This window comes from Ranitomeya variabilis, chromosome 4, assembly GCF_051348905.1.
Source record: "Ranitomeya variabilis isolate aRanVar5 chromosome 4, aRanVar5.hap1, whole genome shotgun sequence".
NCBI classification, from domain to species: domain Eukaryota; kingdom Metazoa; phylum Chordata; class Amphibia; order Anura; family Dendrobatidae; genus Ranitomeya; species Ranitomeya variabilis.
Window position 1 is genome coordinate 745,818,546 of NC_135235.1, and position 9,392 is coordinate 745,827,937.

The 9,392-nt window shown below is 43.2% G+C and overlaps 1 protein-coding gene across 1 annotated transcript in view; it reads left to right on the plus strand.

Annotated features, from left to right (window-relative positions):
- Positions 1 to 9,392, plus strand: part of LOC143768074 (uncharacterized) — an 804,664-nt gene that overhangs the window by 487,230 nt on the left and 308,042 nt on the right. The window lies entirely within an intron of this gene.

Consider the following 9,392-nt stretch of genomic DNA (forward strand, 5'->3'; position numbering starts at 1 on the left):
AAGCAGCATCAGCACCTACGGATAACATATAAGTATATAATGCAGAGATGAGGCCACGGGGCCCCTGTGACTTAAAGATCCCTATCAGTGGGAAGGAAGATATTGCTTGCGTTACTTCCACGATACGAACATGCGACTGAATTGCCAATCTAAGTTGGAGATAGCGAAAGAATTGAGGCCTTGGTATATCATACCTAAGCTGCAGTTGTTCAAAGGACATCAGGGTACCCCGGTCATAAAGATCATTAAGCGACGAAACACCGTGTGATATCCAGAATTGAGCAGACGGGTGATTCAATAATCTCGGGAAGTATTCATTATCCCATAAGGGCATTTCGGCTACAATACCATCAAAGTGAATTACCTTTTTCACCTGCCGCCAAATTAGCCTCGCTAGCCGAAGTAATGGTAATAATCTAGGAGCAGAAGGTTTGTTTATTTCCAAGAAACCCAATGGGCAGTCAATCTTGGCAGCATGGGCTAGATGGCTCTCCGAATTCGGCAAACATACCCCAGGCATCCATTTTCCCAGTGCTCTAAGCTGTCCAGCTAAATAATATAAAAAAAAATCTGGCAACGCCGCCCCTCCCATTTGCCTAGATCTGTGTAAAGTAGACAATTTAAGTTTGGGTCTAGCCTTCCCCCAGATAAAGGACGTAGCTAATGAATTTAAGTTTGAAAAAAAGGATTTAGGAACTGGTACTGCACTATGTTGGAGGGAAAGTCCTTCTCTGAACCCTGCTTATACAGGTACTATACAGATGATCAGGTTTTAAATACATCAGATAGGGATTGCATACATTAGTTAGGACTGCTCTATAAGGGTATACCTTGACGATTTGGTGGAGCAGCTTAGTATACATTTTTTTTGCAAAAAAACGTATCAACTAAATACCCTGTTTTCTTTACATCTTTTGATTAGCACTTGCTTATTACTGTGATTTTTTTACAACAGAGTATTTTTGACCTCATTGTGCTCTTTTGTGTCTTCAAGTTTTCTGGTGGTGTGAACAGGTTCCTACAGACTTGTTCAATGTGCAAGTAGCCCATGTGTTTCTGGTTCTATTATTGTTCTCTTGTTTCTACAAGACTGGGGAGTCCACCACTCCTCTGTGGGTCATTTGCATTTAAGCTGTTCCATCCTGCATGTCCACATGGAAAGTCCTTCTCTGAACCCTGCTTATACAGGTACTATACAGATGATCAGGTTTTAAATACATCAGATAGGGATTGAATATGCAGCGCCCCAGAGTCCTGGTCGTTGCAATACTGTGGCTCCGCCGCTAAGGGGGGCTATGGTACGTCTGATGGCACTGAAAGAGTTCATCTGACCAGGTATCACATACACCAATACATTTCACAGTCGGGCCTCCAGGGGGAGCTAAGGGTGCTATTTATTAGGCCACTCCTCACCACTGTGGGTAAACTGGGGGTCAGGCAGGAAGTTAGTTCAGAAAGCTGACTGGGTTGGAACCAGGCAACACCTTGTGGCAGAGGGTGTTGTGGGGAAAGATTCGGTAGGGTCCCTGTCAGGTTTGGGACCCTGACAGAGGCCTGGCTACAAGAAAGAACGTCACGGGACCGTGCCTGCTCAGCATAGCGGCGGTGCCCTAAGAAAGGATTAGAAGCGAGATATATTGTGCTGAGTGAGAAACGAGATCAAAGCAAGAGGAGAAATACCAGTAGGAGTCGTGCTGTAAGACCGAGGCAACATCCTACTGAGGCGCACAACCGGCGGCCGGAACGCCGAGGAAGTATTTATATATCTAGCTCCAGGCAATACTTCAAACCAACGGCAGGACAGTCAGTCTCAGGCGGGCTGTCTCACATACATCACATATGAAGACATGGGGGGCGCACTAGGAGAGGGGCGACTCTAGGGTCCCGGAAGAGCTCCGAGCCTACTCGTCATACGGGTGCCGTCCTAACCAGAACATCAGGGAGGGACGGAGGAGAACATCATCCGAACGAGTTGTGAGGGAACATCAGAAACAGACACAACAGTTGTGGGGTACTATCCCGTAAGCACAGCAGGGGAGGACCACAACACATAGCGCTAGCAGGAAGGCACAGATTTCCACCTGCAAAGAGAACTCTGGAGGTGCCATTGGGCCGGCCGGACTTGCGTAGCCTGGTGAACCGTATTCCGGACTGAGGACCCAGAGATCTTCAGTAAAGAGGTAAAGAGACTGCAACCTGGTGTCCTCGTTATTTACTGCACCGCACCACCACCACCATTCACATCTATCAGATACTGGGCGCCCTTCGGCAGGGTCACGGACCAGGGCCTAGCCACTGTGACAACCCCAGAGCAGACTCAGAGGCCCGGTACCGGGTACCCCTTGGCCCTGCGGCAGTGGGGGCGCTACAACTTGGCGTCACGAACAGGATCTACTTAAGCCTGAAGAATCAGGTCATGTGTGCCTTGGAACTGTGATTTACTGTGCTTGGACTGTACTTTATTGCAAAGACTGTGGATTGCCACTTGCCGCCAAAAGTTCCCGCCAAAACCGCCGCCATTACAGCGCTAAGGAGAGCGCAGGAGAAGACGAAGGGCGTGGAAGTGGGCGTGAACAAGCTGGAGAGCGCGAAAGACAATGGCCGCCCAGTCTAAATATTTCCACCCCTTGAGGACGTGTCCGTCAGCAGCCGAGATCCGCCTACTGATCCTCAATGGGGGGCGGAGACAACGAAATCGAAACCGCCCACGAAGGAGAGAGCGGGAAAAGGACCAGGAAGAAGAATTCAGCGACATGGAGGACGCCATGGCCAGCCGCCCGGAGCCGAAGCGTGGGGTCGGAGCCGAGGACTCCCCCAGCTACCCGGAGAGGCACCGCAGCCAGACCTCCACAGCTGACGCTGACCTCCTGCAGACCGGAGCGGACGGGCTGATCCGCCAACCCCTGCAGACGCAGCTGAGCACTGGGGCCGGGTGGAAGAAGACCATCATCAGGAGCCTCGCCAGAAGTCTGTCGGTAGCCTCGTCTGGTCCGAAGCAAGAAAGAAGTTCCAGCGCTCCGAAGCCAGAAGGCAAGGCCCTTCCGGAAAGCGAGATGCTGCAAACGGAGATGACAAAGCCGCAGCGCAAGGCCCCGCAACCAGCGTTCCAGACCCCAGCGGAGGCGGAGCAGACTGGCACCGGAGGGACCGCATCTGAAGCAGGTATGAAGGACGACCCTGCCCTGACGACCGACACCACTCCAGTGACTGCTAGTGCCACAGCTGCTGATTCCGTTCCAGTGACTGATCTTGCAGCAGCCGCTACCTCTGCTGCAGCAAATGCCCATACTCAAGCTGCGCGGACCTCCATCGCTGCGCATGATTTAACTGTACATGAAAGACGGATTAACGGCGTTTGTCCAGCACTGGGTGTAACCCTGGACCTCACTTTGCCCAGGCCAAGAAGGGTTAAGTGCCAGGTGCAGCCCTGGAAGCCGTCCAACTAAACATCGGAAACCTGAAACTGTACATAGTTAACTGTTTGTTTCCCTGCTTTTTGCTACTTTAAACCTGACCTGGGTTATTCTTAAAGGGATCCCTTTGTTTACCCGGGATCCCTTCTTCTGCTTTTGTTTTGTTTCCTGTTTATTCATCACTGAAAGAACTGCTGGATCATGAACAATGTATGATACAAACTTCTTGTAAATAGTTTGCACCTTCTTAAAGGTGCTCCTTACTGGTTTTACATAAAAGAAGGACTCTTTGCGAAGATACCGCACCGGAGTCCTTACTGTGTACGGACTGGTAGCTGGAGAAACTGCGCTACCTCATAAAGACTTGGTCCCCTCTTAAAGGGGATGTTCATATGTTGCACTTACGAGTAGTATTGCCTTAAGACAGTTAGCTGGCAATAATGTTTTGAAAGAAGAAGTGATAATGTTTTGATATAGTGAGTTATATGTGGTCAGTTAGACAATTATAAGAAATGTTGATAATGTGCTCTGGAATAAAGTAATTATTGGAAAGGTGCAGTAGACCCGTAGGGGTAGACATAAAGTCCTGCATAAGTGAAAGCTAGAAGAAAGATGCAGCAGACCCGTAGGGGTAGACATAGTGTCCTGCATACATGTTAGTAAGAAAAGTAGTGAAGGAAGTTTAATGTTTTACTTAATAGGAAATGTTTAATGACGTGCAAGAAAATGAGGACAGGAAGTGAACCCGTAGGGGTTAGTGGTGAGTCCTCTTGGGAGCCATACAGAGATGGCTCATTGATCCTAAACTGAAGGAAAAATGATATGTTCTATACTGTGTATAGTAGTGGAAGGACAGAAGGCTCGGGCTGAAAGGAGCGGTCCTGTGATAGAAAGGAGTAGGTCTGGAGCCGTTAGGACAGGCGGTCCTGCAGATGTAAAGTAGGAGAATGTAGCACAGTTGCTCAAGCCTTATAATGTGATATAAGAAGGTCTTTAGTGGATTTAGCGAGTACGTCCTTAAAGGCAATGTTAAAAAAAAAAAAAAAAAATTTTTGCACTTAGTAGAATACCCGGTTGGGTAAGAAAAGTTATTTATAGTAAAGTTATTTAAAAAAAATATATATATTTAACCATGTTTGTAACGTTCAAGTGTCCTCACCTCCCATAAAGGGAAGCTCTGTTCAAATATGCTTATTGTTATTGCACTCACAAAAATTGTATGTCTTTTTGCTGACATGTATTGTTGTTTTCTTCCCAGTCCCGGAGTACTGGATTTAACCGGGGGGGAGTGCAGCGCCCCAGAGTCCTGGTCGTTGCAGTACTGTGGCTCCGCCGCTAAGGGGGGCTATGGTACGTCTGATGGCACTGAAAGAGTTCATCTGACCAGGTATCACATACACCAATACATTTCACAGTCGGGCCTCCAGGGGGAGCTAAGGGTGCTATTTATTAGGCCACTCCTCACCACTGTGGGTAAACTGAGGGTCAGGCAGGAAGTTAGTTCAGAAAGCTGACTGGGTTGGAACCAGGCAACACCTTGTGGCAGAGGGTGTTGTGGGGAAAGATTCGGTAGGGTCCCTGTCAGGTTTGGGACCCTGACAGAGGCCTGGCTACAAGAAAGAACGTCACGGGACCGTGCCTGCTCAGCATAGCGGCGGTGCCCTAAGAAAGGATTAGAAGCGAGATATATTGTGCTGAGTGAGAAACGAGATCAAAGCAAGAGGAGAAATACCAGTAGGAGTCGTGCTGTAAGACCGAGGCAACATCCTACTGAGGCGCACAACCGGCGGCCGGAACGCCGAGGAAGTATTTATATATCTAGCTCCAGGCAATACTTCAAACCAACGGCAGGACAGTCAGTCTCAGGCGGGCTGTCTCACATACATCACATATGAAGACATGGGGGGCGCACTAGGAGAGGGGCGACTCTAGGGTCCCGGAAGAGCTCCGAGCCTACTCGTCATACGGGTGCCGTCCTAACCAGAACATCAGGGAGGGACGGAGGAGAAGAACATCATCCGAACGAGTTGTGAGGGAACATCAGAAACAGACACAACAGTTGTGGGGTACTATCCCGTAAGCACAGCAGGGGAGGACCACAACACATAGCGCTAGCAGGAAGGCACAGATTTCCACCTGCAAAGAGAACTCTGGAGGTGCCATTGGGCCGGCCGGACTTGCGTGCCTGGTGAACCGTATTCCGGACTGAGGACCCAGAGATCTTCAGTAAAGAGGTAAAGAGACTGCAACCTGGTGTCCTCGTTATTTACTGCACCGCACCACCACCACCATCCACATCTATCAGATACTGGGCGCCCTTCGGCAGGGTCACGGACCGGGGCCTAGCCACCGTGACAACCCCAGAGCAGAGACTCAGAGGCCCGGTACCGGGTACCCCTCGGCCCTGCGGCAGTGGGGGCGCAAACATACATTAGTTAGGACTGCTCTATAAGGGTATACCTTGACGATTTGGTGGAGCAGCTTAGTATACATTTTTTTGCAAAAAAACGTATCAACTAAATACCCTGTTTTCTTTACATCTTTTGATTAGCACTTGCTTATTACTGTGATTTTTTTTACAACAGAGTATTTTTGACCTCATTGTGCTCTTTTGTGTCTTGACTATGTTGGAGGGAGTAGTTAAGCTTCGGGAGAAGTATCATTTTAATCAAGTTTATGCGACCTGAGACAGATAAAGGCAGTTTACTCCATATAGCGAATTTATGTTTAACAAAATCTAATAACGGGAGAACATTAAGCTGAAGATCAAGTCTGCTGTATTTTGATATGATTATTCCTAGGTATTTAAAGCTAGAGACAACCGGTAATGGGGATAACACATCAAGGTGTGCCACTGAGTCATGAGAAAGAGGCATTAGGGCAGATTTACCCCAGTTAATATATAGTCTCGAATGTCTGCCAAATCTCTCTATAATGGTAATCACATGTGGTAGAGTCTCCTCCACCTCGTCCAGAAACACCACCATATCGTCTGCATATAGACCAATAGTATCTGTGCGATCTGCTATCGTGATACCCCTAATAGATGACGTGAACCTCACACGAATTGCTAGTGCCTCTATCGCAAGGGCAAATAAGGCCGGAGATAGAGGACATCCCTGACGGGTCCCTCTTTTTAAGGAGAATGATTCAGAAATAGAGTTGTTAATAATTATCCGGGCTTTCGGTTTCAGATATAATGCGGCAATCCAGTTTTGGAATTTAGGACCAAATCGATATCGTTGTAGACATGCAGATAGGAAAGGCCGTTCAAGAGAATCTAATGCCAGTAGTAGAGCATAGGTATAACTCGTCAAACTCAATTTGACAGGTGGACACGCCCCTATCAAAGTGTGTAACCCCACCCCTCCCTGTCTGCTGACAGCAGCTGTGTGCCTGCTCCCCCCTCCTTTTTTTTTTTTTTTTTTTTTACATAGTTTAATATTATTATCACTGTATTTGATACAGTGTTTATTATCCCAGTAATTGTTTTATATTAGTTGATTATATGCTATATTAAGAGTAGCCTTATTTGATAATCCGCTGGTAGGGAGAGTGAGGCTGTGTTTCTGTAGTATTATTCTGCTGTGAGCTTAAACGTTTCTAGTACTATAACTGCTAATAGATGCTAAGATTTTCAGTGCTGGAGATACAAACATTCCACTAGCTAGCAGCTGTTAAAATGTATCTGTACTGATCACGAACTAGATGTCAGGGTGTGTGTGTTAAGAGGTGTTTACCAAATATGTGAAACTTCTTACAAAATAATATGTTGTTACAAGTCATTTATCCACTATAAGATGTGCTTCTGACATTTTCATAAACCTATAGTCCCAATAATATTTATTTGGCCAGCAGATAATTAATTAAAAACGGATAAAATGTGTTAAATAGACATCATAGTGAGTATAAAATGTATTAAATTGATTACTGATACGATTCCAACAAATTGATAATAAATTGTTATCAAAGTGACAGCAAAGAATATTAAATAGATAACACACCAAAATCATAGTGTATCAAAATGTATTATTTTATTTATAGTCCCAAGATGCTAAGATTTTCAGTGCTGGAGATACAAACATTCCACTAGCTAGCAGCTGTTAAAATGTATCTGTACTGATCACGAACTAGATGTCAGGGTGTGTGTGTTAAGAAGTGTTTACCAAATATGTGAAACTTCTTACAAAATAATATGTTGTTACAAGTCATTTATCCACTATAAGATGTGCTTCTGACATTTTCATAAACCTATAGTCCCAATAATATTTATTTGGCCAGCAGATAATTAATTAAAAACGGATAAAATGTGTTAAATAGACATCATAGTGAGTATAAAATGTATTAAATTGATTACTGATACGATTCCAACAAATTGATAATAAATTATCAAAGTGACAGCAAAGAATATTAAATAGATAACACACCAAAATCATAGTGTATCAAAGTGTATTATTTTATTTATAGTCCCAAGATGCTAAGATTTTCAGTGCTGGAGATACAAACATTCCACTAGCTAGCAGCTGTTAAAATGTATCTGTACTGATCACGAACCAGATGTCAGGGTGTGTGTGTTAAGAGGTGTTTACCAAATATGTGAAACTTCTTACAAAATAATATGTTGTTACAAGTCATTTATCCGCTATAAGATGTGCTTCTGACATTTTCATAAACCTATAGTCCCAATAATATTTATTTGGCCAGCAGATAATTAATAACGGATAAAATGTGTTAAATAGACATCATAGTGAGTATAAAATGTATTAAATTGGTTACTGATACTCTTCCAACAAATTGATAATAATATCAAAAGTGTACCAATAATATTTATTCTCTTTTTATTGAAATTTTCATAAACCTATAGTCCCAATAATATTTATTTGACCAGCAGATAATTAATTAAAATCGCATAAAGCGTGTTAAATAGACATTACACCAAAATCATAGCGAATCAAAATGTATTAAATTGGTTACTGATACGCTTCCAACAAATTGATAATAATATCAAAAGTGTACCAATAATATTTATTCTCTTTTTATTGACATTTTCATAAACCTATAGTCCCAATAATATTTATTTGACCAGCAGATAATTAATTAAAATCGCATAAAGCGTGTTAAATAGACATTACACCAAAATCATAGCGAATCAAAATGTATTAAATTGATTACTGATACGCTTCCAACAAGTTGATAATAATATCAAAAGTGTACCAATAATATTTATTCTCTTTTTATTGACATTTTCATAAACCTATAGCCCCAATAATATTTATTTGACCAGCAGATAATTAATTAAAATCGCATAAAGCGTGTTAAATAGACATTACACCAAAATCATAGCGAATCAAAATGTATTAAATTGATTACTGATACGCTTACAACAAGTTGATAATAATATCAAAAGTGTACCAACAATATTTATTCTCTTTTATTGACATCGGATATCGTAGTGACTGTGCCGTCTATTTGCACACAACCATTTTGAATCCATGTTTTGCTGACCTTAAACATTTTGTATAACAGCTGTGTTTCTCCTGATTTTTCTAGCGCGGCTCGCTGAGCGTTACCACTGCACTCATTTCTCTTTGCTGCTTCTGAATGTACACTATTCTCACCCATAGACAGTTTTCCTTTAAAAAATACGAATATTATTGAATATAATGTTTTACATATGTTACAGTATTTTATTTTTCCTGGTGTTACTTTAATAATAATAATGATAATAATAATAATAATAATAATCATACACCGCAAAATTGTGTCAATATTGGACTACTATGAAATTTTCCATAAAAATCTTCTTGGCTACCCCAAGACACGTAAGAAACAAATGCATGACTTTTAGCACCGCCACAGACACGTATATTATTCCATCTTTCTTTAATTCAACATTATTTTATCACATATTAATTTCACAGATGTCTGTGCCGTCTATTTGCACACAACCATTTTGAAACCATGTTTTGCTGACCTTAA